This window comes from Danio rerio, chromosome 5 (assembly GCF_049306965.1).
Source record: "Danio rerio strain Tuebingen ecotype United States chromosome 5, GRCz12tu, whole genome shotgun sequence".
Taxonomy (NCBI): domain Eukaryota; kingdom Metazoa; phylum Chordata; class Actinopteri; order Cypriniformes; family Danionidae; genus Danio; species Danio rerio.
This window is the reverse complement of record NC_133180.1, coordinates 45,926,654-45,952,378: the sequence shown is the minus strand read 5'-3', so window position 1 is coordinate 45,952,378 and position 25,725 is coordinate 45,926,654. Positions and strand designations below refer to the sequence as shown.

The 25,725-nt window shown below is 34.8% G+C and overlaps 1 protein-coding gene and 1 long non-coding RNA gene across 6 annotated transcripts in view; one reads left to right on the top strand and one right to left on the bottom strand.

Moving 5' to 3' along the window:
* The window catches only part of dmrt1 (doublesex and mab-3 related transcription factor 1), a 346,340-nt gene that overhangs the window by 224,281 nt on the left and 96,334 nt on the right, over window positions 1-25,725 (bottom strand). The gene's annotated exons all lie outside the window — the stretch shown is intronic.
* Window positions 21,106-25,725, top strand: part of LOC141385595 (uncharacterized) — a 67,063-nt gene continuing 62,443 nt past the window's right edge. For 3 of the 5 annotated variants that reach the window (XR_012406319.1, XR_012406323.1, XR_012406321.1), the window contains exons 1-2: window positions 21,147-21,226; window positions 21,542-21,581. This is a non-coding gene — a long non-coding RNA (uncharacterized lncRNA). Of the gene's footprint in view, window positions 21,227-21,541; window positions 23,174-25,725 lie in introns of all 5 variants that reach the window. The other 2 variants (XR_012406320.1, XR_012406322.1) reach the window with 2 other exon arrangements.

Sequence of the window (25,725 nt, the reverse complement as noted above, 5' to 3'; positions counted from 1 at the left end):
ATAACACTGTGTTTTATCATTGTATCTAGTAAAATTTCAGTTTGCAGTATGCCAGGATTCCTTGAGTAGCATTAGCGTTTTTCTAAATCCGAGGTGCTACAATGCACCGCACTTTTAAGAGACTGTGAAATTGATTTAGACCTCCTTAGCTGAATGCTTTTTAACAGTGACAAATGATTGGACTCGTCTTTCCTCCTTTTGTAACTCACTGCCTGCTTTGTGTGTCTGGTTTAGATCTTTTGTTTTATGGGCCGACTCATGGACCACCACCGAGGTCTAATTGCTTCAACATAACCTTTCACTCCTTTGGTCATGATTAGTTTTCCTACTTCTTTATCATATGGCTGACAAACAACAGGGTCTGACATATTTGTGAATGCGCAGTTCATCTGTGTCAATGAGGTGAAGGTTTACGATGAATGTGCGTACACAGCAATCTGCCTTGATTATTCACTTTTATACAATAAGAGTACCAATTTAAGCACATTGTCTTGAACATTGATTTGACATTACTTTAGTAAAATGAAAGCACAGATCTGTAGGGTCATCTTGGTTTAAAATTTACATTTTTTTTTTAAATTTGATAAAATATACAATACAAATTCTGTAATGTTTCAGTTTTAGTTAACCCGTATACAGTTTAAATTTAGAATTTAAAATTTAAATTTAATTTTTTTTTCTTTATTAATAAAACCCATCAAAACCTCAGATCACTTTTCTATACAAAAACATCATGTACAAAACATTTTTGTACAATTTCATGTACTAATGTCTCTTTTGAGCAAATTCCCTTTCATGTAGGCTATAAGGACTTAAAATGAGTTACCCGTTAGAACTGTTAAGTTTAATTAACTTAATTTTTATGATTATGCACATAGTCCATTCACACTTCACTTCAGTCATAATTTAAAGCAACGAGTTTACGCACTTTATTTAAGTAAAGTCAATTAATTACTTTTTACAGTGTATTTATGTAAAGTTTTTGTAGTCTCACTTTGTGTAAGCATAATTAATTCTTTAGTAGTTACAGTATTTGAAGCATCTGCATATTCAGATAATCATAGAAGCATAATAATGTGGTTTAAGTTAAATTTTAGCTTTTAGTTAGGCTTTTTTATTTAATTCCCTAAAAAATTACGAAAAAAAAAAACAATAAGCCAGAAAGTGTTCCATAACTACTGATGTAAAGGTATAATAGGTAATTGTCATCTCAAACAATTTTTGTTATGCTGATTAAGTCTTTTCACATCACAAAATTAATATTAGCAAAACAAAATTAATAAAGTCAAGTGATTTAAATGTATTTATACTGTACGTATTTTATATACAGTATACAGTTGAAGTCAAAATTATTAACCCCCCTTTAAACTTTTTGCCTTTTTTAAATATTTCTCAATTAATGTTTATGAGCAAGGACATTTTCGTCAAATCAGATTTTAATAAAATAGGAATAAAAGCAGTTTTGAATACCATTTTAAGGTCAAAATTATTTGACTCTTTTAAGCTATATAGTTTTTTGATAGTCTACAGAACAAACCATCATTATACAATAACTTGTTCAATTACCCTATCCTGCCTAGTTAACCTAATTAACCTAGTTGAGCCTTTAAATGTAATTTTGAGCTGAATAGAAGTGTCTTAAAAATATCTAGTCAAATATTATGTGCTGTCATCATGGCAAAGATAAAATATATCATTTATTAGAAATGAGTTATTAAAACTATTATGTTTACAAATGTGTTGAAAAAAAATCTCTTCTCCATTAAGCAGAAATTGGGGAAAAAATAAACAGGAGGGCTAATAATTCTGACGTCAACTGTTTATGAAGGCATAGGACCGATAAATGTTTATCTAATTAAAACAATTGGTCCAGACTTTAAAACATTTTAACATAATTGTTGTAACATTGAACAGTTCAAACCTCTATAATATTACAGAGTAACACATATATAATAAAATAATGAAAAAATAAATATATTTATATATTTGTATATATTTGCTGTAGAAGCAGGTTGGGATTTGTTATCTTGGATCGAAATAAACAGTGGTGTGATTGCACCAGTGGTGCTTTTCTTTGGCAAAATAATTGTGGTGAAAAAATCATTTAAAGGGGTGGTTCACAGTGTTTTTGAAGGCTTAGTTGAGTTTATAAGATGCAAAGCAATGCATATGCTTTACTTGTAGAAAATCAGGTTATTTTTCATAAATACTTTGACTATATACAGCTACTCAGCTTACATGAAAACGACTGTCATACTTCCTAATTCCTCCGAAAGGCCTGCCCTTAAGGCTCTGATTGGTAAGCTATCATAATGAGCTGTGATTCATGTATCGGCTCCGCGTTACCACGTGACACCCATACAAGCACACATGTTAGCACTGTGTAAACAGAGAAGCTGTTAGCAGTGTTAGCTGCCAGAATTAGACAGAAAATGAAAAGCACACGCCCAAGCACACCTCATGCTTACACCTCATGCTCTCTAAAATAAAATCGGACAAGTGTTTTTCACATATAATCAGTATAAGCATGTGTAAGTAATAAGAAACGTTCACATATCTTTTGTAAGTTTTTTGAAATGTGGAGACACTGCAAATGTGAATTTGTTACTGAATTGTTAGCGGAGTCAAGCAGCATTTCCCATTGTTTGCATCCTTGTTTACGTCCTTGCTACAATATACCATTAACGCTAAAAACTGTGCATGTAATAAATCAATTTTAACAAATAAAAACACTTACAGGTTGTGGCTCACAATCCACAGCTTCATCTATTATGGTTGGAGCTGCTTCTTCTTTGAGGAGTTTTAGCCAAATCCAGCTCTGAACTGGGACAGATTCTGGAAGCTCTTCTTTTTTAAAAGTTAACTTTATATTTATTATAATTCTCTGGAACATAATTTAAATTAAATTGTAAACACTTCTCTCTTTGCGTCATGTCCTTTGGAAGCCAAAATACAGAAATAGAAGAAGCTCTGTGGAAATAGCTGCGTTTGGACACCATTTTAGCTTTTTCTGCTATAACATTAAAGCACAACTGGCCACACCCCGTAGCTGCACGGGGTGTATGCGCATGGTAAATGCATGTAAAAGTGTTTATGATCTCACTAACCTGGATGTATTTTTTGTAGTCTCCAAATTTGTTCGGTGTACGCTTTGCTAAGCTAACTCTGTTACATTCAATGTCTCCCTTTGCGTTGAACTTTGAGCGTATTACTTTCAGAGATGTTGTTTATGTTAACACAGCTACATTACACATCAACTAAAGTTTAAAATATGATATCATAGTTGACCACCCCTGTAAGAAGTTACTTATTCATCGATTCATATTTTCAAAATGTATCACTATGCTCTCTTCAATCAATTCTTAACTTTTATGTTCAGAAAAACATGAGTTTTTAACAGCTCTAGGCTATTTTTTTAACCATACACTCAAATGCTCACAAAATAAAGCTTGTCCATTCTGCTGGACATGTAAGTTGGCTCTTATAGACATCAGTATAAACTCTCACTATAAACACTCTAACAGTTCTCTTAAGCATTTCAAAACCTCAATAATGATTATTATAGGTTCGAGTGGTATGTGTAAGGATTTGGATGCAATCAGAGTGCAGCTGTTTGTAAGGCACACAGCGCCATCTGTTGTTCAGAATTTAGATAGAGTAATCTTTAGAGTGCATTTTCAAAAATGCAAAATTGATTTCTGGAGGGATTTTCTGCCATGGCTCTAGTTTGCACAGTTGTAAACATTGGTGAGTAAAACTTAATGCGGGACAAGACAGCTGAAAGATGGGTCTCTGTCCATTTTCAAATTATTTATTGTCTAGTTCGACTAAAATATGAACACAACACAGACAAATAACATATAAACAAAACAAAAACAGGACATGATGTCACAAGATGTGACTATGGAAAGGGCAGATTGATCATCATAGTCGCAATAGTTGCCCATAGGCATTAGAAACACATCTCCTTTCAGCAGAACTTCATTTATTTGTGCGAAAGAGGAATTGCTGCTTCTGTTTTGAGCCCTCACACACCCTTAAAACAGTAATATGAATGAAAAGCCATACCAGTACTAAATTATTACTATTCTTCAGAGAACTGAACTGCAAGTGTAAACATTCTTTAAAAAGTTTTATACTCACTTTTTGTTTCTCCACCATTTTCTCGCTCTTTTTTTCCATCTTTCTTTTTCTCTCTTTCTTTCTTTTTTTTCTTCATATGTAGTTGAGCCAGATCTGTTGTTTTTTTTCCACCTGCCCAGGATTATGTTATATGAGGACTGTCAGTGTCTCTTTGATGCAGCTCTTGGATGGACTGGAAGTCAACAGCAATGACTTCAACATGTGTCTAATCATATACTCTGCGTTTTGTGAACTGGAGCTGCTTTGTAGCTTTCAAACATGGATCGGCATTTCCGAATTAAGGATTCCGACTGTAAAACAAAAATTAAGTGTGGACAAATGCTTTCATTCACGGTGTAATTCAGTGAAGTGAGTTACATGTAAATGTGCTCTGTGTTGAAAAATACAACAATTTCTGGGGGGGTTTTTTGGCCGTCACCAAAACGTTTGGATGCCTAAAATATAAATAACTGCAATAAGAGTGTATTACATGTATTTCTCCAAACAAATCATACTTTAAGAGACAGGACTTGTCTTGTGCTTTGCTGTGTTATCTCAGAGAAAGGTATGCACGAAGATGAATTCTCACTGACGCAGAGCTATCTGTTTATATGATCGACTGCTTTCTTGAGCTGCAGCAGTGTTAAGAGCTCCTCAATAGGAAAGATGAGTAATCTACTCATCTCCTTCTTTCTCCTCTTTCTTCTTCTCTCTCTTCTCCCCTTTCTCTCTTTTTCTTGTTCTCATTGTCTGAAAAGCTGTTGCTTCATAAGGCCTTGATTTTTCTCTAGTCTCTCAGCAATTTTTTAAGGAAATTTCAAATTGCACTTATAATCGTTATAAAGCCTTTTTTTATTTCCTGGATAATGTTTTACACTTGTACCTCTATAGATTGGCACTGCTTTGTTTTAAAACAGGTTTAGCAACCGCTGTTAACACCTTTTACAAAACCTCAAAAACTGCAATGTGAAATGATGATGTGTTGAATGTTACAGCTACTGTCAGTCAATCAGTTGTTTACGTCGTATTCATCTGCCTTGGACAGTCCTAGAAACAATATTCATTGTACTTAATATAAAAACCTGGTAAAAGTAGTTTAAGTACCAATTGTCACTGTTAACTAGTGGTTTATTGCATGTCTGTTATAAAGATATGGGCTTAATTCAATTTAATTAACTTAATTTTATAAGTTACTCAAGCTGTTTTAAGTCAGTTTAACATAATATAAGTTCAGTGGACTTTATAAATAGTGATTTTAAAAATTAATAAAAATTTGAAAACTTTAAGGCAACCAGGATTTTTTTTTTACAGAAGTTAATGGTTTATTATTATCAAGAATTGTACTTTAAAAAAAAACGTTTTCAAAAAAAAAAATGCTTTTCAGATAAAAAATAAGACTATAAAGTCAGAAAGTGGTGGACAATTGATGTGAAGAATTGTTATGGTGTGAAATTCATAAAATTGCTTTAATGATTTAAAAAAAAAAAAAAAAAAAAAATATATATATATATATATATATATATATATATATATATATATATATATATATATATATATATATATATATATATATATGTATATATAATTTTTTCACAAAAATCAGTAATATAAATAACAATGCTAATTGACATTTGTTTACTCAAGTCAAGTTCTCTGAATAAATTTAGAATATCACATTATATCGAATATATCGTATATTATATCAATCATTTTGTTTTCTGGCCATTTGGTCATAAATAATTTTCAAGAATATTTTTCATGAATTTTACTTGTTAAATTTTGCTTAATGTTGTATATACTGTATGTGGCAGCATGGTGGCGCAGTGGGTAGCACAATCGCCTCAGAGCAAGAAGGTACCTGGTTCAAGCACCGGCTGGGTCAGTTGGCATTTCTGTGTGGAGTTTGCATGTTCTCCTCGTGTTCACGTGGATTTCCTTTGGGTGCTCCGGTTTCCTCCACAAGTCCAAAAACATGTGGTATAGGTGAACTGGGTAGGCTAAATTGTCCATATAGTGTATGTTTGTGAATGGATGTTTCCCAGAGATAGGTTGCAGCTGGAATGACATTTACTGCATAAAACATATCGCCACTTTGGAATTATAAGGTTCTATTTGTGTTCTGAATAACTTTGAGAAATTGAGCTTCAAAGTTTTTGCATTCCATACTGATAACAGTATGTGTGTAACATTTGTTTTTAAAATAAAAAGTCAAACTAAACAATTTATTAAAAAAAATAATAATAATCTTTCCATAATGTAAATAAGTTGTCATTTAATAAAAATGTCAATAAATCAATTTTGACAAAAATGTTAGATAGAACCTTATAATTCTAAGGGGATGACACGCTGGATAAGTTGGTGGTTCATTCTGCTGCGGCGACCCCAGATTAATAAAGGGACTAAGCCGAAAATAAAATGAATGAATGTATATATGTGTTTGTGTGTGTTAAAATAAAATATAACGTAATGTAATATAATGTAATGTGTATTTATATAGCACATTTATTGTGTATGGCCATACACCCAAAGCGCTTCACAATCATGGGGGGGGGGGGTCTCTCCACACCACCACCACTGTGCAGCATCCACTTGGATGATGCGACAGCAGCCACAGGACAACGGCGCCAGTACGCTCACCACACACCACGTATATGAGTTAAATGAATGTATAAATGAATCTTGTTCGCATTGAACAAAGCAAAATGTAACAATTCATCTTCAGTTTTCAGGTGTGCATTTTAATAGCTCTTTGTAGCATGTTAATTAATTTTGGAGGAAGTTGAGATTTACTGAACAGGACAAATTAGTATGCAACCACAATCTATGCCCTTGCCTTTTTATTGCAAATTTTTCATCTTGGGTTTTTGGTAATCCTGCCAGCACCAACAGAGAGTTTACACTGACACAAGCTGTTTGTAAATCTAGTTTTATGACTCTTTTACAATAAATTAATTATGTTTTATGCAGCATTACAATTTTGAGAGATCATTTGATACGACACCTTTGCTGTTTATAATACATACAAAGCTAACATTTTCCGTCTTCGAGCAACCATTCTTTAATTCATGGAAATTTCCAATATGAACAACTTATTCTCTGTTAATATTGCCACAGGTTCTTATCAGCACTTAAACGCCATCGTTGTTTTCAGCAAACAAGGACAATGTTTCCTAAAACACATTTGCACCCACATCCCTCCTCCACTCAAAAACATTTTAACATTTTAACCCTGGTACATGTGCACATAAAATAACCACTGCGAAAGAAAGAAAGAGAAAGCGAGATAGAGAGAGAGAGAGTTTGTGCATCTCCATTGAAGCAGACACAGAGCTGGAACACTGACAGCAGCCTTCATAAGGTTTCAATATCTGAAAGGTACCCCCCCCCCCTCCTCCTCCTCCTCGACAGTGTCATGTAATACGAAACTGTGGGAGACTATAAAAATATTAGCATGTGAAACATTAAAACTAATTCCACTTTTCCTGGTCACATTAACACACCATATCTGGCTCCCTCCTCTTGACCTTTTGGTCTATTCGATACAGTACCTTTTTATTTTTTTCAAGAAATGAACAGTCACTTTCTCTGAGGTGTGTGCCATGTACTGTAAGACAAATCTGAGAGAAGCATTGTAAAACAAAATCCTTTACAGTGAAAATAATTGTATTGACATTGGATATTCTCAAGCTTCTGTTTGTATAAGAAGTGCTGCTATTGAGTTACAGAGCTGTATATTTGTTTTATATTTAGAAACAAAATGAGCTGAAGTTCAGTGAATGAAAAAAAGTCAAATCATGTTGTTGAATAAATTCATGCTGCAGGCTAAGTGAACAAGCTAGTATAAATGTAGGTGCAGGCTCTGCTCCGCCATGTTGCCAGATCTAGTGATTATAAGTGTTTTGTTGCTGGGTTTATTTGTAATATTTAATGCGACAGTGTTATTAAAATGGGAATTTGCCGTTTGGGGTTAGCCATTCTGTATCCTATTTGCAGAATAGATTCAACCTTTTTTTATTTGTTTTTCATAGCAATATCTGGCAACTGTGTATCATCAGAAATTATACCAACAGGCAGCAACCAAAAAAGAAGAGTGTTTTGCTGAAGAGACCACAGCTAGTAGGACAAATGCCATGAGCATTAACATTCATTAAACATTCCTACTGAGCAAAAAGCACATGAGATATGTGATCAGACATTAATGACAATTTCAATGGCCTCATGACAATCATGTTTATGACAGATTTATGACAAAAGTTGTTTTGATAATGTCTAGTTGTAAAGACAAAGACGCCTCAAACAAAGTCATCTTTGCATTTAACATTACATTACTGGGAGAATCACACTTATTGACAGTTGTCAAAAGGAAGCATAAAATATCATTTATATTTATGTCATGTCATGATTTAAAAATGTGTTTTTATTATAGTCTATGTGTATTATAGTTATAGTCTAATGGACACCCCCTTCTTATAAAGTGTTACCACCGATCCTTATTAATGAAACAGCAATGGGTAAGTAACATATTGCTGAAATATAATTGCAGCCATTATTGTTGCAGCATTCTTAAGAACCAACAGATATCTCTACTTACAAACCCTGGCTATGGTCATGAGTGCTAACTATTAATGCAATTTTAGCAGTGATAAGAGGTGGAAAAATATAAATTTAACTTAAACTTAAAACTTTAAATTAAGTTAAACTTAAAAAATACTTAGTAAGTATAAAATATAGTAAAATATAACTCTTTCTGTTTTTTTTTTCTTAAAAAAAGGTACCAAGTCCATGTATCCACTTTAATAAAAAATTATTTATTTATTTATTTATTTATTTATTTATTTATTTATTTATTTATTTATTTATTTATTCATTCATTTATTTATTTATGTGTTAACTGCAAATCCAGTTAGAACCACTTCTTTGGTAAAACAAAGCTAAATTAGCTCTCTCATATAATACATTGAAGACAGATTATATTACTTTCAAAAATTGTATTGTACATACGTAATCTTCTGCATATTATTCGTACTCAAATGGCCTTATCATAAGATCTATTATGCCCCTTTTTGCAATAAGTAAAATAAGCCTATAATGTTCAGGTGTGTACAGTATGTAAAGTTTTAGCTCAAGAGAACACTCAAATAATATTTTCTCTAATTCTTTGAAACTGCACCTTTTAGGTTTTGATCCTAATTGTGTCAGTTTGGTAACTGTCACTTTAAATTCAAATAAAATTGTGCTACCAAAACTATTTTCACGAGCTTACAAATGCATATGTGTAGTCAAATGCCCATGTGTTATCTGCTCAGCAAAGTGGCATATTCAAAGAATGTCAAAGTGTTTCTGCAGACATAGTTTTTTTCATCATACATCACACTTGTAATGACAGACTGTTGCCACGCCAACTGGGTTTAAACCCATTATAAAAGTGATTTTGCATAATCCTTTAATATAAAACTGAATAAATATATGTTTACTCACATCGAGTCAACAAATAAATAGATTAAATAGCTTCACGGCTATTAGATTGTATTGTAGAGTTTTCTGTCTGACAGTCACTAGAGCAGAGATGCCCAAACTGGGGCCATCTAACCTTTGATTTGGCCCGCCATCCCATCTAAGAAAGGCAGGAGAATGATGGAGATGGTTTAGAGATTGTTCTTTCAAATTGAATGTAACCTTTTTTGTTTGTTTGTTTTATTGTTAAGCTACAAAAAAGCTAACTTAAATCAAATGGTTCAATTTAAATCGTGCCAATAAATCAGTTTTAGTTAAAATGTATTCTGCTTGACAAGTGTATTCAGCATTGAACCCCGCTGTTATAGATGGGATTGTTTCTGTTTTTATTGCAATAAGTTATAATTTAAAAAGTTAGTTAATACAATTTAAAATAATGTTTTCTATTTATTGTGAAATATTATTAAGTAAATTAAGAAATTACTCATGGCAACTTTAATGTACAATAGTGTGGTATATTTATTGGTCCACAGACATCAATGACATTTGGGTTTTTGGCCCTTCATTCTAAAAAGTTAGGGCACCCCTGCACTAGAGAGTGATCAGAGAGCAGTTCTGAGTTTGGCCATAAGCCGATTGAGTGCGGACATGTCTTTCAATTGTTTGTCATCCGTCAAAAGCTCATTTGTCCCATCAGCCAGGCGTACAGAAGCAGACAGCGATTGGCTGACGTGTGGGATGGAGCGTCCTACTCCTCTCTTGACTCCACACTCATTTCTCAGCCTGCAGAGAGGAAGCTCATTTATCTCCAGTGTCACTCCTTTTTTCTGTTCCTTCATTTTCTTTGGCTCTGTTCATGCACATACAGTCTCTGAGTCACTGGGAGCCTTCATTCATGCAAACGTCAAGTAGATGCTGTTTTAGAAAATGATCTTAGGTCATTAATAATCCTTAGAGATTAATAATTTCCGTCGAGGATTTACACGGTATGAGATCAGATGAATAACTTACTATGTACATGCTCATTCCTTTTTCGATTTAGCAGAGTGAATGGAATATAATTTACACATGTGCAGTCTGAGATCACTAGTGAAAATGCTTTTATTCTCATTCTTTTCAAAGGGAAGGAAATATGATTACTGTTATTATAAGCATAATAATCTGAATTATAAGTTGACTTTAACGTATATTTGTGAGTATTGTTTGCAGCATCTAATGTGCTATGTAAATACAAAGAAGATTTGCCTATGTCAAGGTCATTAACTTGATTAATTATAGCCTCATCAGTTAAACAATGTCAAGAAAATTAGCAGGATGTCTAACAGGATGGAAATGAAGAGCTAAACACTGCAGTAGTTAAGTAAGGGATTTAGAGTGCGTAATCAGAGTTTGTAAAATGACGTTAATCATTTTAGTTTAATTAGGCAAGTTCTGTAATATTTTTAAGAAGGCTAAAGATGTTAAACTTAGCTTCAAGAGTTCACACTTAGCTAATGATTGATTATAAAGTGTGTTTGGCATGCTGTCCCTGGAGAGAGCCCTGAGCTCATAAATTCCTCGAGCCCAGGGTTTCCTCTCGTTTGCAGGGCAAGAGGGGAATTTGAGCTTAGGTTGATATTGAGAACTCCCCTGGTGTTGTAGCTTATGAACAATTGGGGACTGCTATGAAGAGATACCTACCTAATAGGAGCAAGTCTATGATTAGATTAGTCAATTAGCTTAAGTGTCATGTTTTTAGATGGTGGAAGGAAACAGGGGGCACGCGAGCACGGAGAGAACTTGTAAACTCTGCACAGAAACATTAACTAGTTTGGTAAGGACTAGTACCAATAATGTACTTGCTGTGAAGCAACAGTACTAACAACTGGGCCACCACGCCGCCCTTTTAGAAAAAGAGGAGTAGGGGTGGATGGGGCAATTCTTCAAAACGTAGAAGGCTGTAGTATGAAACTTAGGTTATTTATAGTGACTTAGAAATCATCTGATTGGCAAATCATCAATTGGCTAATGCTGGACGAGCCGTGATCAATAATAGGCATGTTGTGCTATCGAAATTAGTTTATAAATAAACTTCATTCATTCATTCTTTTCTGTTCGACTTAGTCCCTTTAATAATCTGGGGTCGCCACAGCGGAATGAACCACCAAGTTATCCAACATATTTTTTTTATGCAGCGGATGCCCTTCAGTTGCAACCCATTTTTGAAAAACATCCATACAAAACATCCATACAAATTTCTCCACACAGAAATGGCAACTGACCCTGCCGAGGCTCGAACTAGCGACCTTCTTGCTGTGAGGCGAGCGTGCTACTGTCACCGACTCGGTCCCAGTCACTCCCCTCGCTGGCCAGCAGAGGCCGCCATCTCCGGACTTCTAGCATTACATCATCCACTTACGCTGATTGTGCACACACCTGTCCTGAATCTAGTTAATGACCCACGTACCCTTTATAAGCCGCACTCAAACACTCAGTCAGTGCGAAGTCTTGTTTAGCCGCGGCCAGCATTACTGAGCGTTATACCCTGCCTGATCTCTCGTGTATAACTCTAGCCTGTTTCTGACTCTGCTTCGCCTTCTGCCTGCCCACGACCCAAGCCTGATATACGGACTCTGATACTCGCTGCCTGCCCACGACCCAAGCCTGATACATGGACTCTGATACTCGCTGCCTGCCCACGATCCAAGCCTGATACACGGACTCTGATCCTCGCAGCCTGCCTTTGACCCATGCCTGGTAAATCCCTCTGTGTCCGTTTACCGCCAGCCATGAAACCTTTCATACTATTGTTGATGTGTGTTTGCACTTTGGTGCATATTGTGTGTTTGAGTGAGAGCTTGATTAATAAATACTGCATAATGGATCCCTCCGTGTCAGTCTCCTCTTTACAGCTACCCACTGCGCCCCCGCGTCGAAACCTTCCAGGTAACTTTGGGATATATATTCAAAAAGGTTCCTAGTTGGTTGAGTATTTTCTCTAGAAATACAGTGTTTTTGTGCACACTCCAACAGCTAATATTGCCTATGACGTACTGTACTGCATGTTGGAGGAGTAATTCAGTTGGAACAACAAACATAAATAAAATGTTACCAGATAAAACTACAAAGAGTATGAATAACAAAAAGTGACAAAAATGTCAGTATCATCCTAAATCAAAGCAATCAAATTATTTACAACCCACCCCATGTTCAATCACTGTTATGTAATTAAAGAAAAGAAGGCTTATGATTAGTTAGCTATCTATACATATCTAGTACACACACAAGCAGAGGTTGAAGAAATATTAAGAAGAGCCACAGTAAATCTGCTTTGATTTTAACCTGACGTTCGCACATGGTTATAAGATGTTAGTGTGTTTGAAGTTTTTTTTTCTTCTTCTTCACCAAAACTGACGTTACATTTTTTGGAAGATGGTGCGAGAATAACACTGGCACATCTGTAGGCCATCGGAAATACCAAAACCTTGCATGCTTTTTTGATTGTTACATTTAAGATATCAAGTGCGCTACCAGTGCTGCTGCTGCAATGCATTATGCTCAGTAACTGATCTCTTGTAAAATACGTTTGGAAATACTGTAGACGCAGAGCGCATGAGCAGGAGGATTCCACGCGGTTATCCTAGGAGATGATAAACAAAAGGATAAGGTGATATACTTTAGGTGATATATTGAGCACATGTGGGTTTGCACAAAAAGAGAGAGAGAGAGAGAGAATGAAAGGAGAAGGCTGGAGCTTCACCTCTGATTTATTCTAATCCGTAAAGGTTAGTGTATCTAAGAACAGATCAGTTCGGTAGATCACATCACCCCACATCCGTTACACATTTGCTCCCCTCCCCAAAACTTTTGACAAAGGGCTGAGAGGTGGAAAGGAGCTGTGGAAAAAAGAAAAAAGGTGGACAGATGAAGGACAGAATTGTCCAGTCTGGAAAGAGTCTTCCAGAAACAAAAGGAAAAGCCCTAGCAGAGATTAATGTTCTCCTCTATATATTCCGATCTAGAATCCAGATCTGCTTTTCTTTTATAGCTTTCTGTGCATTCCTTGGGTAATGTACGCTTATGGAAATTATTGTATCACCCTGTTTCGGCAGGGCATTTCAGGCAGTCCATTTGTATCCGCTCTTGTTCAAGCACAGCAGATCTGGCCAATTCATCTCCACACAAACCTGTGGTTCTTCAAATCGTTTGTGTTAACTTTTATAGAAAGTGTTTATACAGGGTCAGGGATACTGCCTTGCACTTTTTCTTGTCTTCAGGCTGTGTTTTACAGTGGAATTGAGTGTTTTGTATGCTCAGATCATAAAAGCAATGTTCACAGCTGCAGAATATGGCTGTCAATTCCTGTTTTGGAATCCTGAATCCCTTTTGTTTTGAACATAAAAACTATGTTTTTGGAGTCCTGGTTTGGAATGATTTGTTCAGTTGTTTGCTTTATTTGTAATTGTGAGTCTTGTTTTGTCTTTTGAACATGTATTTTTGTTTATTTGTTTGTCATGATTTGCATCTCTTGTTTTAGTGTTTTCTGTTTAGCCTTTGTATTACATCTTGTTCACCAGTCATTAATTACCGATAGTAACTAATTACTGTTATTATTATTTATATAAAGACAGTATTAATTGTTTTTTTTATTTGTCTATACCCCCTCATTCTCTTGTTTAGTCAATTGTTTTTGTACTATTTTTACCCTTGTGTTAACCTTTCGTTGTCTGTTGTTTTTGTTACTTATACAATGTCCACATTTGACCTAGCTGTTTGTTTGTTTGTTTGTTTTAAACATTTTGATTTTGGAGTGAAACAGGATTTTGGAATGTTTTATTAATTTAGGGACAAGATTTGAATATTTTTTCCCCAAAACATGTTAACTTCAGTTTTTCAATTCTGTAACAAATTTGTGGGATTTAAACTACAGCTTTTGCCTTCTTGTTAGAAGCATATTTTGCTTCTTATGTGACATATTGGCTTAAATGCATCACGAAAGTGGCATAATAAGCACACTCCAAAACAAAAAAAGACTTTTGCCACTTGTTCAAACTACTTATTTAAAAGGAGTTGAAACAACACAATTCATAAGTTTTTTTGGCACAACTTAATTGTTTATTTTTTTTCAATCCCCTTAAAGTAGTAAAAATTATTAAGTTAATAATTTTTTTTAGGAATTGTGTGGAACCCTGCATTTTTTTACAGTGCAAGTTACTTTGCAGTACAATTTATATGTTTCACTCCATACATACATATTTCATTCTGCATCTTTTACTTTGTTGAAAGTTTGAAACACTGATTTCAAGAATGTGCATGTAAAAACATTAGAACACTCTATTCAATTAAGATTTTTTCATATAAGGACATCTGACAACTACAAATTTAGCCAAAATTGGGCAAAAACAATTATCCCAAGCACACAAGCAAACCTACAACAGAACAAACAAACAAAAAAAAAGAATAAAAAATCTTGCTTTGTCCAGTGAAGGTCCAGAGCTCACCCTGACTGAAATGTTGTGAAAAGATCTGAGCAAAAACCTTCTAAAACTTCTCCAGAATTATCTAAAAGGCTGATAAGGTCATGCAGCAAAATTATTATTTAATAAGTAATTATTTGATTCAATTCAATTAATCTTTATTTGTACAGTGCTTTTACAATGTAGATTGTGTCACAGCAGCTTAACAAATAAGTTCTAATAAATTGAAACTGTGTCAGTCCAGTGTTCAGAGTTGAAGTTCAGTTTAGTACAGTTCAGAACAGCAAATCCATCAACGTGCAGCTCTACAAGTCCCAAACTAAACAAGCCAGTGGCAAGGAACAGTTCATTACTGTTTAAAGCGAATCTACTGGCATCTGAATCATAGGGTGTCCCTATGATTTAGTTATGATTCATAGGGTGTCCCAATGGTAAGTTTGTCACTCATGGCTTTTTTATATTGGCTTTATTTTTGTTAAATAAATAATGACACAGTGTGCCATGTGTAGTTGTTCATCTGGTTTTATCTTCTTTAAGACCTGCCAAGGACTATATAGTTTTCTTTTATTATTATGACTTGATTAGGCATGGGATGCTGACGGTATGATAACCTTGCATAAAAATATCATGGTTTCCCGGTATAGTGATTACTGCTCTAAAATATATTCTTTTAAAATATGTGAGTAAAAAACTAAAGCCTTTCCCCTTTGAACACAAAATATTTTATTTTGAGAAACTATAAAAAAATTTTGGAACAGTAAACATCTCAGGCTATATAATGAAAATGAATCATTGACTTCTGCTGTCTTCGTTTGTTTTAAAAACACTAATTTCTTTACAATTTAAAATGGCATCTTTGGAGATCTTTTCTGCTGGTGCAAACCCTGGTGTAATGTCAGGAAACTCATTACAAAGCAAATTAACAGAATGTAATGCCAAAGCAGTCCTATGATGCAATGAACATTATTCATAGCAATAATCGGATATTATTTTGATGTCAGACTTTTAATTAGTAAAAGTTATTAAACTATGTATCTGTGACACAGTTTGAGAAACTGTCATAAATAGCTAGTAGCTAGTTAGTTTCTTAATAAAGCCTTAAAATAAAGCCTTAAAGTAAAGCAACAAAGCTTTACAAAATTGCTTCATCTTTGTACTTACAGCGGGTAAGATAAGTATTGAACACGTCACCTTTTTTCAGAAAGCACAATGTGTTGTCGTTATAGGTGCTGTTGATTTTTTTTTAACAACAAAAGTAATCCATACATACGAACAAAACTAATTAGTTTAGAAATTAAGTTATGTGTGATAAAATGAAATGACACAGGGAAAAGTATTGTACACATGAAGAAAGGAAGGTGTAGAAAGGCAGTGAAAGTCCAGACAGCAGCTGAAATTTCTCAGTAGTTAGAAAGCAAGCAGTACATTACTTGGGTTTATTTGTTTTTGTTTGTTTGTTTGCTTCCATGATTGCTTCATCCTTAAGTTTAGTTTGATCATAAATGCTTTTTGTTTTTTATTATTTTTACAGCAGCATGACATTTGTTTGTCTATTTAGTTTTTGTGATTTTTTTTTCCAACCAAACTAGCCCTTTTTATGTGCAGTGTGAATCATTTATAGAGATTAGTCCTCTCTAAACATATTGTAGTGGTCAAGTCAAATTGTTGTACCATCTAAAGCCCAGTATATCACATTTGTAAAGCACTGACTGTGTGAGAGGAAGTGGACATTTGCTGTGTCCTGCTGAGTGTCTGCAGTTAAACGAACAGCCTCCCACCAGGGAAACCCCACCAAAAGGACAAACAAATCCAGGGGAAACATGCCTCAGATGATGCACTTGACATCCTAAGTAGGAAGATAAATAGAGGACGTTAGTCAACACTTACGTTCAGAAGTTCAAACATGTAAGACGGGTTTCCACTGCATCGATTAGTAAGTGTGTTTGTGTTGTAGTTTGTGTACTCATTCAGGTGCCCAGGATAATCTCTGAGACTCAGAAACTGATCCTGTGATGGATGAATGTAGCATGAAATCCTACTTTCAGATGGACGCTAGAAACAGGAAGATCATATTTATTCTTTTGATAGGGCACCATTAAGAGAAACTGTTTGACATATTTGAGGACGTGTCAGAACACTACCTTTGCATTCTTTTCCAGAGACATTTCCAACCTATAGTAGCGTGTTTTTTTTTCCTTTTGACAAATCCAGTTAACTTCCTTTAAGATCAAAGATTAAAAAATATCAATCTGACTTAAAAGGACCGCTACAATTTATAGTGTCCAAATATTTAAAGTTTATATATGTTGTCACAATAAAAATTATTTGAAATATTTGTATTATTGTGATAAATGCCTAAATAAAAGTTGAATACATTTAAAAACTAAATCAAATACTATTAAGATTAGGGTGAATGCAAAAAAATCTCTCTTTCAATTATAATTATTATTGTTATTACTATTATTTCTACAACTACTACACAAAATAATATACAACAACATTTTAAAACATTTTGTACAATATTTGAATGTTTTTGAAGAGTTTAACTATAGTAACACTTAAAGTAACAATTCTCAATATTAACTACTGGCTAATTACCTGTTCATTTTTAAGGTATTGGCTGTTTATTGGTAATTACAAAGCAAATATTCCTTGTGATCTTATTCTACATGCATAAACCTGTCTAATTTCCAAAAGCAACTACTACCTCAAAAACTATTAATAAGAAGCAAATTGGAAGTTTATTGAGCTAAAAATTATAGATAATGGTTTATCAATATAAAGAAGCGTACCTTAAAATAAATTGTGCCCATATTGGTTTATTTACTTCTAAATTTTATTTTTATTTAGTAAAAAAAATTAAATAACGAAAATAGTAAAAACAATAGTTTCAGCCACATACCTCCTTTCAATCAAAAACTAAACTATATTACCACAAATAATTGTCCTTTTCCGCCTCTTTCTAGTAAAGCACAATGCTTCCTCTCACATGAACAGTTTTATTGTGTCACTTTTGGGGCCGTTGCATATGTTTCACACGAGGGTGTGAGATATGAACTCTGAACAGGACAACAGTGCAGTCATGGAGAGCACAAGGGCAAAGCCATGGTGAGACTGAAGAAGAGGGCTTGTGGAGACCTGTACGGCCTCCATACTGAAAAAAAAAAAAAAACGACCCGTGTTCCAGGACCTCTCCTGCCAGTCTCCCATGGATTACCTTCCAGGCCCTGTATGGATTAAATGCTCTTAAGAAGCGGTAAGACTATCCAACAAAGTGTTTGGAAGGCTTTAAGATGTCAGGCTCTGAGTGAACTTAGGTTTCAAGGGCCAAATGATATCCAGCGAGAGCCATGTCAAGCCCTTCAGTTGTATAAGATCTGGCTTTTATGGCACGCTACAATGGACCAAGAGACTTTACAGCAAAATATCGATTTAACCCCTTAAATGTCGGTCTTTTTTTGGCGATAGATGTGAAAATCATGCGTCTGTAACTTGAATTGCTGTAAATCTTTGGTGAACTGATCAAAGCTTTTTTTTTTTTTTTTTAAGTAAGACTTATTAAGACTTTATTTAGCAGTTGCTGAAGTGAGGGTTCAAAAGGTTAATAAGAAAAAAAAAGTTTAATTTATGAAAATAGTATTAAAAAATGTCTAAAAATATTTTTTATATTTAAAAAAATAAGTATTTTACATAATAACAATAATAATATTAATATTAATAATGATTCTCTGGAATTTCCAGACATCTTAAATAATCCTAATAAGCTTTCAGTACCAAACATCAAAACTAAATTACCAGAATCTTTTTCTTGACCATATAAGTTTGCCATATAAATATATATATATATATATATATATATATATATATATATATATATATATATATATATATATATATATATATATATATATATATATATATATATATATATATATCAATACTTTTTTTTTTCAAACTTAACATTGTTTTAAAAATGTATGAGCAGTTTGGTGGTATTTGAATTGAATTCAGTCACTAATAGATGCATACAAGACCTGTGGGGAGAACTCAGGATATGCATAATAGTTGGTGCTGCATAACAAAGTATTTATTTATTCTTAAAATATTGCCCAAAAAATTTACAGAGCTTTTTTTAATCTTGCCGCAAGTTTAAAAAAAATACTGTTCAATTCAATGCAATTCAAGTTTGTTTGTACAGTGTTTTTAACTATAATTACCGTTCCAAATATTCGAAGCTTTTTTATGTGCAGTACTATCCATTAGCAGTGATTACAGTACAGCAGGGGTGTCCAAACTCAATCCTGAAAGGCCTGCAGATTTTAGCTCCTTTTAACTTGCCTCAGTACACCTGCAAGGATGTTTCTAGAAAGCCTGGTAAGAGCTTGACTAGCTAGCCCATGTATGTCTGATTAGGGTTGGAACCAGGGCTAGACATGAACTTTTTTGATCACCAGCCACTGTGGCTAGTAGATTTCCAAAGTTACTAGCCACGTGCCATTTTCACTAGCCACACTTTTGTTGTTGAGAAAAATATTTTTTATATGAATAAATTTGACTTTGACAAGCTAAAATTACTTGATTTATATGTTTTGTTATGTCCACATGCCTCCTAATTTATTTCTCTTGTTGTGTATGTTGTGTATGAGCTTGCTTACTGTGCATGAGCAAATGGGTTGTGTCGCATTGCAATTAGTCTTTATTTTACATGACTTTTTTAGGGCTCAAAATAAAGGATTTACCAAATTCATTTCTGATCACACAAAAAAAGAAATAATTATTTCTTAGCCACGTATTTTAAATTTATAAAAACAAGCAATATATAGCCGTTTTGGATATTCAAAAAGATCTATTGTCGTGTATCTAAAATATGCACAGTAATCTGTCCTGGCTAAAGGTCCCAGATCAGCAGTTACTACACATAAATGGGGAGTTAATCTCATTTAAAACAATGTTATTGTAAAGGTTGATAATTAAACCATATTAACAAAAATACCTTTAAGCAAAAGAAAGCAGGTGAAAAATATACCGTGTGTGATGATGAAAGGATGATCATATGCACATGGTTAATGTTAGCCCTGTTAATAATCTGTTCAAAGAATAATTAAAAGAAAAAGCAGTGACTGCTGCTTACAAAAGTATAAAAATTTAGTTTTAATCTTGAGCTCTTGAAAGCAGCAGGGCCGTGGGTACACGACCATCACTTTTTGTCCAGTCTATTTCAAAGAGAACCTATCGCACCAGTTGCGTTATCTCTACACACGGTTGCTTCACACAAGTAAACAGGAGCATGCACGCTTTTTAACGAGAAATCATCCTCTCATTTGGTATTCACCTGCTTTCTTTTGCTTGCGCGAATACAGTTATTGCTGCTACTCGATTCTAAGATCACATTTGCATGCATATTGGGCCATCCTTATTATCGAACCCTGCTTTTTAGCTGCTTTTAAACTGCAGTTTAAAAAATATTTCCAACCACCCAAAGTGGCAAGTAGGAGCGGCTGTCTTACTCGCCAGAGCTGAAATCTACCCGCTTGTAGATGCCCTGGAACTAAACTTTGCAGGACACTGGCCCCCCAGGACTGAGTTTGGGCACCCCTGCAGTACAGTAATCCCTTGCTAAAGCGCGGTTTACCTTTCATGATCGCAGTTTTGTTGATTTTTTTTGTGTGATTTAACATGCTTTTTTCTTCTGCGTCCTGATTAGCGTATTGTGTTCTGCGTCCTGACTGGCTGTAGACCATTGTCAATCAATCTTCCCTTGAGGGGTTCTACAGCTTCAAAATATTTGCAGATGTCACCTATTGCGGGTGTAATGGAAATTCATTTTTAGATGAGCTTTATATGTTAGAAACTTGTCTAAGACTCATTATTACATGTGTGTGTATCTGTGTTCTCCATATGTTCATCATAAAACCTATGTGTACATTTTTTATAGATAACTATATTTCTTTAGGTGAAAGCTTTTTCATTATCCTAAGAAGGATGTGTGGTTGTTATGAGCATATCGCACGAACAGCAGAAGACGCCTGACGTAATTGTAGATAAGGCCTTATTGGGAGTTGACCTCGTAAGCAGTACAAACCAGATAAAAAGGGGAACACACTTTGCTTTAGTATCTCACTCTGCAGAAACTGTTGTTGCTGTATGACTGTGATCTTCTTTATAAAGAATAAAACTTGTAAAAGACATCCCGGGTAAGACTTTGTTTCTTGACCACTGAGAGAGCCTCCTTAGAGAAAATAGCCACTACAGCGGGCTATTTTTAGAAAGGGACTCCCGCGAATAACGTGGTACTGCTGTAATCTATTCTAGAGGTCATGAAAGCATGACTTTTCTGCATCTGAGATACTGTAGATACTGTAGCACGTTTCCTAGTTTAGCTATATGAAAAGGGCTGTTAATGTGACTTGAGAGATATGTTTTTCAAAAGTTAAGTTGCTCTGTAATAAAACACCCAGATATTTGACGATAGAACTAACACTTTATAACATCATATCCTCTAATTGCAGGTCGAGTTGTGAGATCTGCTATGCACAAGATTTTGGCCCAGTAAGTAATGCTTCTGTATTGTCTGCATTTAATAGAAGACAATTGTTTGGTCATTCAGTCTTTAACATATTTAACACACTGAGTTAGTTTAGACTGTTCAGATATGTCATTATTTTTGTTGAAATACTGTATATAGTTTGTCTGTATAGCAGTGAGATTTCAGTGGCATCATTTATATTGTGAATAGCAAAGGGCCTAAAACCAATCCTTGAGGCACTCCAAACTGCTGCTCATTAATATCTAAAAATAAATAATACAATTTGAAAAGTTATTAATATATGTATTTATAGTATGATTGCTGTGTTTTGACTATGATACTGGAGCTTGAGTTTTGTAGGTGCATACATCCTACAGGTAGAAAAGGTTAGGGGTAAAACAATACAGGAAATGTGAAAATTAGGGCCTTGTCCCAACAATGGCTCACCTCAGAGAAGACAAATGCAGCTGAGAGATATTGAAGGATATATAGATCAGCTGGAATGTCTGGTTGTGATTATGTCCTTCCCAAGATGATGCAATTCTTAGCTCCTGCTGAGACCTTCAGGTATCAAAGACAAACTTGTCCACAAAAAATGGAGGCTGGAGTTGTAGGATGAGACCGATAAGAGCAGATTAAGCACATTCTGACTGTCATGTTGCCATAGACGTTGTGCTGAAGTTTCCTCAGAAGAGCGAGGAGTTGTAAATAACCATTCTTGGGAAGCGGCTGAGACAGGAAGAGCGACTGAGTTTTGATACTTATTACAGATGCAGAAAATCACATTTAGATAAAGCACGACTGCCTTTAACGGCCTGCCTGATCGCAAGGGGAAAGAGTCCTTGTGCTGTCGATCTGATGTATTTATTAACCGTGTTTGTACACAGCTGAGGTAATGGAGTTCAGCGGCTGTGGAGAAGAGGGATCAGATCATGAATGAATAACTCTTTCGGCTGTGTTACAACACAACTTCTGGATGGGATTTGTAACGGTCAGGCTTGGAAGTGGAGGGTTATGTGTGTTTGGTGCTCAGGGCCAGTAGGTTGAGCTCTCTCACATTGAGCTAACAGATGTGATTTCAGCTGAAAATTGATGGAGATCCTGAGTATGGTGACAGTTTTAGAGTCTCTGAAGCTGGGCCTTCATTGATTTGGTTGGTGGGTTACAAGTAGGGCTAGACGGAATCTGCGGATGTTTTTTGCTATTTTTGCATAAATAATCCCCATATAATATATCTACTAAAAGACAGAAAATATGACTTTACAAACTGTATTGTACATAAATTCGATGACATATTTTCATATGTCAATAATATTACTGTAATTAATTTAAAAACTGAATAAATATAGATTTACACACATTTACAAAACGAAATAAACAGAATTAATGATGGGCTAAAAGTCTGCGGAACTCTGCATGCACAGATTCCGTGTGGGCCTAGTTACAAGCCCTCACCTAATTGCTTTTTACCATTTGACTCATTTATATAGTACATAAATGAAGAGCTAAATGGAACAGATAGACATTGAAAATAAAAAATAGAAAGTGAACTAAGGTTAAGGTGAACTAGACATCATATCTGAATATTTATAAATTGTATAACTCTGTTTGTGGGGTGACACGGTGGTGCAGTAAGTAGTGCTGTAGCCTCACAGCAAGAAGGTCGCTGGGTCACTGGTTCGAACTTCGGCTCATTTGGCGTTTCTGTGTGGAGTTTGCATGTTCTCCCTGCATTTGTGTGGGTTTCCTCCGGGTGCTCCGGTTTCTCCCACAGTCCAAAGACATGTGGTACAGGTGAATTGGGTAGGCTAAATTGTCCGTAGTGTGTGTGTGTGAATGTGTATGGATGTTTCCCAGCGATGGGTTGCGGCTGGAAGGGCATCCGCTGCGTAAAAACTTGCTGGATAAGTTGGCGGTTCATTCCGCTGTGGGGGAACTAAGAAAGGGACTAGAAAGGGACTAAGCCGACAAGAAAATGAATGAATGAATGAAATTGTCCGTAGTGTATGTGTGTATGGATGTTTCCTAGAGATGGCTTGCAGCTGGAAGGGCATCTGCTGCATTAAACATATCCTGGATAAGTTGGCGGTTCATTCCGCTGTGGCCCAGATTAATAAAGGGACTAAGCCAAAAAGAAAATGAATGAATTACTCTGTTTGTTGTTGTTTTTTCAAATAATTGCATCTTTGGTGAGCAAAAAAAAGACTTTAGTATGCGTAAACTATTTATTTTATTTTCAATTATTTTTACTTTAAAGCCAGCATAAGTAATCAAAAACAATTAAATAAGCCCAAAAGAATATTTTGTCATCTTTACTTTGTTCCAACCCCATATTTATATAATTCACAATTCATAATAACTGTTAGTGTATAAATTGTATGCATAATGAATGATTTATGTAGTGAGTTTTCACAGACATAGTTTGACAATTTTACTTTATTTATTTTCAAAGTATTTTTTGACATTTATTGGATTTTTTTTTTCTCTCCCTGTATCTTTTCTAAGTGCTGATAAACTCTTCCAATTGGAATTGTATATAGGATTAGGATATCTGTTAAAATTCAGCCAGGCAGTGTATCCAAAATATTCATCTCCTCTTTTATCTTTCCTTCACTATTACTGAGATTTCAGCTTTACAGAAAGTGATACAAGTAAATATAATAGCTTTGGCAAGTCGGTTTGAGACCTGATGAAAGCAAGGAGCTTCGAGATGAGTGGCTGTGAACAAGTCACTGCGTCTGTATTGCGTCACCAATAGCTCAATTGGGTCAAGTTTGTTACAAGCCAACGCAGTCAAGCGTGACACACCAGAACACTTTTCTTTCTTCTCTTTTCCTCCTTCAACATGTGCTGCCTTTCCAAAGCCACACGGGTCATTATATGCACTTTGCTTTTCCCATCAGTTCGTCAATTTAAAACCAAATCGATGCTTTGTCATCCTCTACGGTCCTATATATGATCTGAGTTTCCTCCAAAATAATAGCCCATATTTTGCACGGAGATATAAAAATAGTTGAATTGGACCATTAAAAACTTTAGCTTGGTCTGTAAGAGGAGCCATTGAAAGAACAAATGAATACTTAGCCGGAATTGTAAAACATGTCAGTTGTGGAGCCTAAAAGGAGCCTATCAGCATGGCAATAAGTAGGAAGGGTTAAAATATTTTATTACTTCCTTTCAACAATTGATTCCAATTTCTGAGAGGGCTTTCGCAGAGGTGTCATATACAATTCCCCTTTCTCTCTCCTTACTAAACCTTTCAGGCAGAAGCTTTTAAAACTTCAAATACAGCTATATCCTCTTACATGTGTAATGGTGGAGCCCTATATAGACTCAGAGTCTGAGACAGCAATACGTTGGGTGGAAACAAGGATTTTGCAATGTGGAAGGAACAGTAAAAACTGCACTGGTGCTCTGGATTTTTCATCACTTCTGCAGATGGGACCATCTCTCCAGATTGGCAGGGTGTTCACTGCAGACAGGACAGATCGTGTTATGAATATATACAGAGTTTAGCATAAATGAGGACTCCCCACTTTGAAAATGAATATTAACAATTTCTCTATTTCTCAGTGAATACAGGCAATGCATTTTTGTGCATTTAAACAAAACAGATTTATTAAACAGATATATCTATTAAAATATTATTTTAGTCACCAAACATATGTAGAAATTTGAAAGATAATGCAATTAAAATCAAGCAAAATTTTGCAAAAATAAATTACAACCTACAGCATTTCATATAACTTTGTCCTTTTTTTTTCTTCTATTGATTTTGCCTCTTTTTTTTAATTTGTATTTAATATTTTTTCTATAACAAATACCTTTGGGTGTACTAGTTTTAGGATCGTTATTGCAGGTTTTGTTATATGAGCTCCAGTTTTGGCTTCAGTACTGACTAAGTTGTTCATTATTTTTATGCAGATCTAATTTGATAATATTTCTATTTCAAGATAATTTATTAAAACAAGATATGAAACTCGTGCTTCAAGGGAAACTGGTGCACATATTCATTCATTCATTTTCTTTTCGGCTTAGTCCCTTTATCAAGTAGAGGTCGAAACAGCGGAATCAATCTCCAACTTATCCACTATATGTTTTACGCAGCGGGTGCCCTTCCAGCTGCAACCTCTCTCTGGGAAACACCCATACACTCTCATTCACACA